The following is a 6,217-nucleotide window of genomic DNA, read 5'->3' as shown; positions in this document are numbered from 1 at the left end:
ATGTACTGTTGAATTGTATGAATTTTGGAGAGGTGAAGACAAGAAATACTGTGGTTGCTGCATTTCTTCCTACCTTGCCTTCTTTGCCCCCTAAAACTAACACTTTCACATACCAGCTGACAAGTAAACAGTAGACACTGACATTAATGGCCTTCCTGTTTTTTTTTCTTCCTTAGTCTAGTTTCTGTTCTGCTTTGGCAATTTCCTGTCAACTGCTTGACAGAATGACACTTGTCGCAACTATATTCTCTTGGCAAACACTGAGCATATATTGCTTTGATCTCTTAAGAATATTTAACTAAAACTAACTGCATGCTGACTAACCCTGAGGGATATCTGTAAAGCTGCATTCAAGAAGCATTTGGATGAGCACTTGAAATGCCATAGCATACAAGGCTACGGACCAAATGCTGGAAAATGGGATTAGATTAGCCAGGGCTTGATGGCCGGCGCGGACGCGATGGGCCGAAGGGCCTCTTTCTGTGCTGTATGACTCTATGACTCTATTACCTGTCTAACTGCTGCAAAGCACCATTGACCACAGATGCACATCACATGACTACCAATACATTGACTAGCCCATGTCCTTTAACTCTGTAATGGGAGGCTTGCATCCAGTATATTAGCTAGACTGGAATACAGAAACGAACCGGTTGTTAATGTATAAACTGAGTATATGGAATGGGGGAGTAGGGGGAGGCTGTTTTGAGTAAAACTGTTGAGAACAGTGGCCCACTTAAAAACTGAGTGTGGGAGGAATAGTTTGCTTACTTACATACACAAATTAAAAAGCAGTTGAATTTTAGGTTAGGGAAGGATTAGTGCGACTGTTTGTCATGAGGGTAAAAGTTAACGTAATAGTACTAACCGATCAGCTGTTAAAAGGCTGAGCTCTGAGTTAACTAGCTACAACTGCTCAGTGTCACAATCTGTATTTAAAAAGTCCAGTTTTAACAAGCATGGGCTAACCCTGCAAAGAGACAGGAAAAACTGGTTTTCTGGCCTTCGTTCCCATTCCACTCCCCCCCCCCCCCCCCCCCCCATGGCTCAGTGAGTTTAAATAGTGAATAGCTAAGCCATTGCAGACCATGAATATCCTAGGTTCAATCCGCTATCTGTGCAGAGTTAATTGTGCTTAGTTGAGGTAATGGTGAGACTGCTGCAAGTGGCCTTGTGCCTGTGAGTTAGGAAGGGGAAACTAAGCCAGGACTCCTGGTCCTGATCACTATCCAGTAGCTCCCTGCTGGAAGTGCGTGTGTGCATACTTCAGGTCAAAACTGGATAGTGCTCAGCCATGATGCTCCCACCCATGGTCAAATGGCCCCTGACACTTGCCGTCAATAATCATGTATGAATAATGGTCATTTAGCCGAGATACTACAGGAGAACTAGTGCTTGTATGTCACCGAGGTAAGGTTGCCAACTCTGGTTTCATCACATGACGCCCCACCCCCAGGCTCCTGCCATTGGTTACCTGACACGTCCATCCTCATGGTGCTCCGCCTTCCCATGGCAATTGGAAAGGGAATGGATTCTTCACTACCCGAGTGGCGATTCTTGACTCAGTCAAACAGCCTTTTCTCCTCCATCTCAAATAGTTTGTTTAATTAATAATCAAAAGTCTTCAAAGAAAATGAAACCACACCCCCCCCCCCCCCCCCCAAACCACCATTTTTTATTATTTCCCCAATGGTTTTTCTCCTGGGTTGCTTGCAGCAGTGTCCAGGAGATTAATCTTCCATTCCTGGAGGCTCCAGAACAGCCCTGGAGGGTTGGCAACCCTACACCAAGGAGAAGTTAAAATTGTCAGGAAAAAGTATCTGCATTGGTTTAAAAAAATCATTACATTGATTTTAAGAGAAGTTTTATTGATCAGGAATCTTTTAAAGAGCAAAAGAATTGATAATTAGAATCCGGGCAGCCAATGATGCTTGGCAGTAGCTGTGCCTAATTTAACTAGGCCCAATGACACACCTAGTTTAACGCAAAATGCTTTTTAAAAATGGGGTGAGGAAGAGTTGAAAGATCCTAGAAGTGTTTAAGCATTTTGATCATGCAAGTGATGTGACATTTTCTGAGCAGATTCATATCATGTTACGATGTTTCATAAATCACAGAAAAAGTTTGCTTGGCCCCTATAACCTCAAAATAATGCAATTAAAATATTAAGTGTTATTGATCTGTGCAGCAATAAGATGGTTGTCCTATTTAATTTAATAGGAGAGGATAATCGGGCTGGGGTTGTAGGTTGTGTAGGCAAATGAATAACAAGTTTTTTTCTTATAAATATCTTTTTAATGTCGCTTTTTACTAAAATGTGTGGCATAGATATAAGTAATTTCTAATTTGTTAGAAACAAAATAAAACTTTGCAATTAAATGAAGTGTACACTAGAGGTTTGTTCAAAATAAATGAGTGGCGAGTCCTGATTGAAGCATCACAAGTGGTTTATTTTTATGTAAACCACTAGGCACGTGAGTTCTGTTTATACAATATATCGATTGAGATCATTCACTAAACTGGGCCTGCAATGGCTCCAGTAATAGTTGAGCGAATGCACAAACCACTGCTTTACTTAGAATTTTTTGTGTAAAGAGCTGAATAATCTATTGACCCTGTGTATTTCACAATCTCACTAAATCAGAATTGGGGGAAATGGCTTCTTTGCTTATCAGCCCTCCCAATATGGAACAGAATGCCAACTTTTGGGGTTGAGCACTTTGCATTCATTATATTTGCAAATGGCTACTGCCTCTGCTGTGCAAAAAATATTTTTGCTCCCAAGTGCCATTTTTGCACAGCTAATATAGTAAAATGGTGGCCCACTGAGATCAGGAGCACTCGTGTGCAGTGATTGTGAATGGAAATGTGCATCCTGTCAAATTGAAGTGTACTAACTTGCTTGGCTTCATGTATAAGATGTTTGGGACCATTTTTTTTCTATTTCCCTCCAAGTATTTCTTAGTGCATTTGGATACAAAATAATGTAAATAGTGAATGTTACCATTAAACAAGGGTGGAACTATAATTGGTGAACAGTAAAGCTTGTTGGCAGAAGGTAATCTGGTGCATCTACTTTCCGCTGTCAATGATAAGACCTCTGTTTGAACTTGTAAATTTTCCACTGATTGTATTCTGAAGTTTACATTCTTGAAATGAGTGAGGCTACTGGTGGAAAAGCAAGGGTGGGGCATCCAACTAGCAACAAAGTGCAGGCTAGAAAAAAAAACCCTATACAAAGAAAGCAGGATCTCCCCATCCGCAGCAGCTCAGTTGGTAGATGCATGGCCGGACAGTATGATGATTGGTCATTCAAACGGGGAAAATCCCTGCTCTGGGCTGAATTAACCAAGCCAAGTAATGGGGTGCTTAATTGGCCACTGCACTTTGGTTTTAAAACCAGTCAACCAAATTGGTGCTCTTGAGCACTATCCAGTGACGCCCCAAGTGAAAGTGTGTACGGATGGATGCAGATTGGTGTAGAGTTGAGGTCTGCTGTGATACTGCACAGTGCCATAACCAGCCAGCTCTTGCTGTGCAAGCTCAGAGGCAACGACATTGTTCTAATTCGAGTTGTTATGCTATACGTCATGTACAGGCTATTTGGCTTTTGACTTTTTACTTGATGCATTTTTTCAAGATTTTCGATTTAGATTTTTTTATACCTACCTAAATATTTTATGATATGTGCCAACTAAGCTGTACAGAAAGCAACTGTAACTTGCAATCGTGTATGTTTAGTACTCTATTAACACAATAATATACTTGTTGCAAATTATTTTTTGATAACCCACATGATAGCCTCGATTTTAATCTAACCTGTTCAGTGGGAGTTGTGGAATTGTGGCATACAGATCTGACATGCTCATAATTACTTATTGAAATGAGCAGCCCACTGGCACCTCTAATGTCACCCAGCAGAAAATGCATCAGGACGTAAATCCACACATTTCTGGTGGGGTGGGACTTTGCCCCGATCCCTCTTCTGCTGCCCCAATATCGCCTGAAATGAGGCAGTAAAGCTGAGGAAAATCCTGCTTAGTGAGTATCAACAATCTAGTCAACCATGGGGAACATCACAGCCAAGCCTGATGTTATCTAGTCAAGCATGGGGAACATCACAGCCAAGCCCAATATCTATATATATACACACTCACACACTTCTCAGCAGGAGTAACTGGATAGCCAACAGGACAGGGAACGCTGGACAGTTTCACCTACTCTAGTCCAGGGGCACTGAGACAAATTGTCACACACCTACTGCCATGCTGGCTGAGTTCAGCTAACTCAGTACAGACACTGAAGCAAGGTGTGCTTGTCTGTATGGCTCAGTTTCATGCTGAGCACTGCACTTACCAACAACCATTGGAGGAGAGAGGAAATCGAACTTTAATTATAACCAACAATTGGTTTTGTGAACTGAAAACTGGATAGAAATGTGCTTCAGTTCCTCTTCTACTATGATGGTTAATAATAATCAGACAATGGGCTATACTGTACAGAGTAATTGGTTACTGCTATCATGTCTTCTGTCGGAAATTAGGCCAGAATGTATTTTCTCCTGAAACAAATTGATTTTTTTTTAGATCACAAAACGCTGCTGAAGCTTGTTTAAAGTTTAATCCGAAATCAATATTTACAGAAAGACGGGCAAATAAAGGTCAACTTAAATAGCAAATAATCAGAAAAATAATAGCTTCACTTTCATAACCGATCTAAATATGAGCGAGACCCATTAACAGCTTGAGTGCTGTTCTAGCCTCTTACAGGCACTGTGCTTGCAGCTCGGGCATTATTTAAATACTTGTTCAGAATTAAATGAGATGTAGCATTTTTAAATCTGCCGCAACAATTTTTAAATAATAGAAAATGAGTCTTATTCTGATACAAAATGAAAATATTTAAATTCCGTTTCTCTTAATAACAATAACATTCATTTATGTAGCACCTTTAACTTAGAAAATGGCACAAGGCACTTTGTCAGGGAAGAAAGTGAGGGGGGGGCAATAAATAATAGAACGAACATCGAGCCAAGTGGAATTCTTCAAAGAAATCCTTTAAATTGCTTTGATGAGGATTTTGCCTTCCTACTACTAAGAATTGATACCAAAATCAATTTGATAAAGTAAACTGCTTTTCGGATTTGTCTAGTTTTATTTGGAATAATGTGTTCTTACTATAGTGGTATCCTGTTATGTCTTCTTAGGCAGTCCCTCGGAACCGAGGCTGACTTGCTTCCACACTAAAAATGAGTTCTCAGGTGACTGATGAGTCCAATGCGGGACCTACAGTCTCTGTCACAGGTGGGGCAGACGGTGGTTGAAGGGGCGGGTGGGTGGGGTGCTTGGGTTGACGTGCGCTCCTTCCGCTGCCTGCGCTTGGCTTCCGCTTGCTCCTGGCGAAGAGACTCGAGGTGTTCGGCGCCTTCCTGGATGCTTCTCCTCCACTTTGTGCGGTCTTGGGCCAGGGATTCCCAGGTGTTGGTGGGGATGTTACACTTTTTCAAGGAGGCTTTGACGGTGTCCTTGAAGCGTTTCCTCTGCCCACCCGGGGCTCTCTTGCCGTGCCGGAGCTCTGAGTAGAGCGCTTGTTTTGGGAGTTTCATATCGGGCATGTGGACAATGTGACCCGTCCATCGGAGCTGATCGAGCGTGGTCAAAGCTTCGATACTGAGGATGTTGGCTTGAGCAAGAACACTGATGTTGGTGCGCCTATCCTGCCAATGGATTTGCAGGATCTTGCGGAGGAAGCGTTGGTGGTACCTCTCCAGTGCTCCAAGGTCGTCCCATCCTCTGTCATCAAATTACAGTATGCAGATGACGCTTGTGTCTGCGCTCACTCGGAGGTCAAACTCCAAACCATCGTCAACACCTTCACCGAAGCGTACGAGAGCATAGGCCTTACACTAAACATCCGTAAGACAAAGGTCCTCTACCAACCTGCCCCTGCCACACAGTACTGCCCCCGATTATCAAAATCCACAACAAGGCCTTGGACAACGTGGACCACTTTCCATACCTCGGGAGCCTACTGTCAACAAGGGCAGATGCCGACGATGAATTCCAACACCGCCTTCAGTGTGCCAGTGCAGCCTTCGGTTGCCTGAGGAAGAGAGTGTTTGAAGACCAGGACCTCAAACCCGGCACTAAGCTCATGGTCTACATAGCAGCAGTGATACCCGTCCTGCTGTGTGCCTCAGAGACATGGACCTGTTATG

The sequence above is a fragment of the Somniosus microcephalus genome, chromosome 18, assembly GCF_052327205.1.
Source record: "Somniosus microcephalus isolate GS21.2 chromosome 18, FLI_Smic_1.0, whole genome shotgun sequence".
Taxonomy (NCBI): Eukaryota; Metazoa; Chordata; class Chondrichthyes; order Squaliformes; family Somniosidae; genus Somniosus; species Somniosus microcephalus.
The sequence above is the reverse complement of the archived record's forward strand: the minus strand, read 5'-3'. Positions refer to the sequence as shown.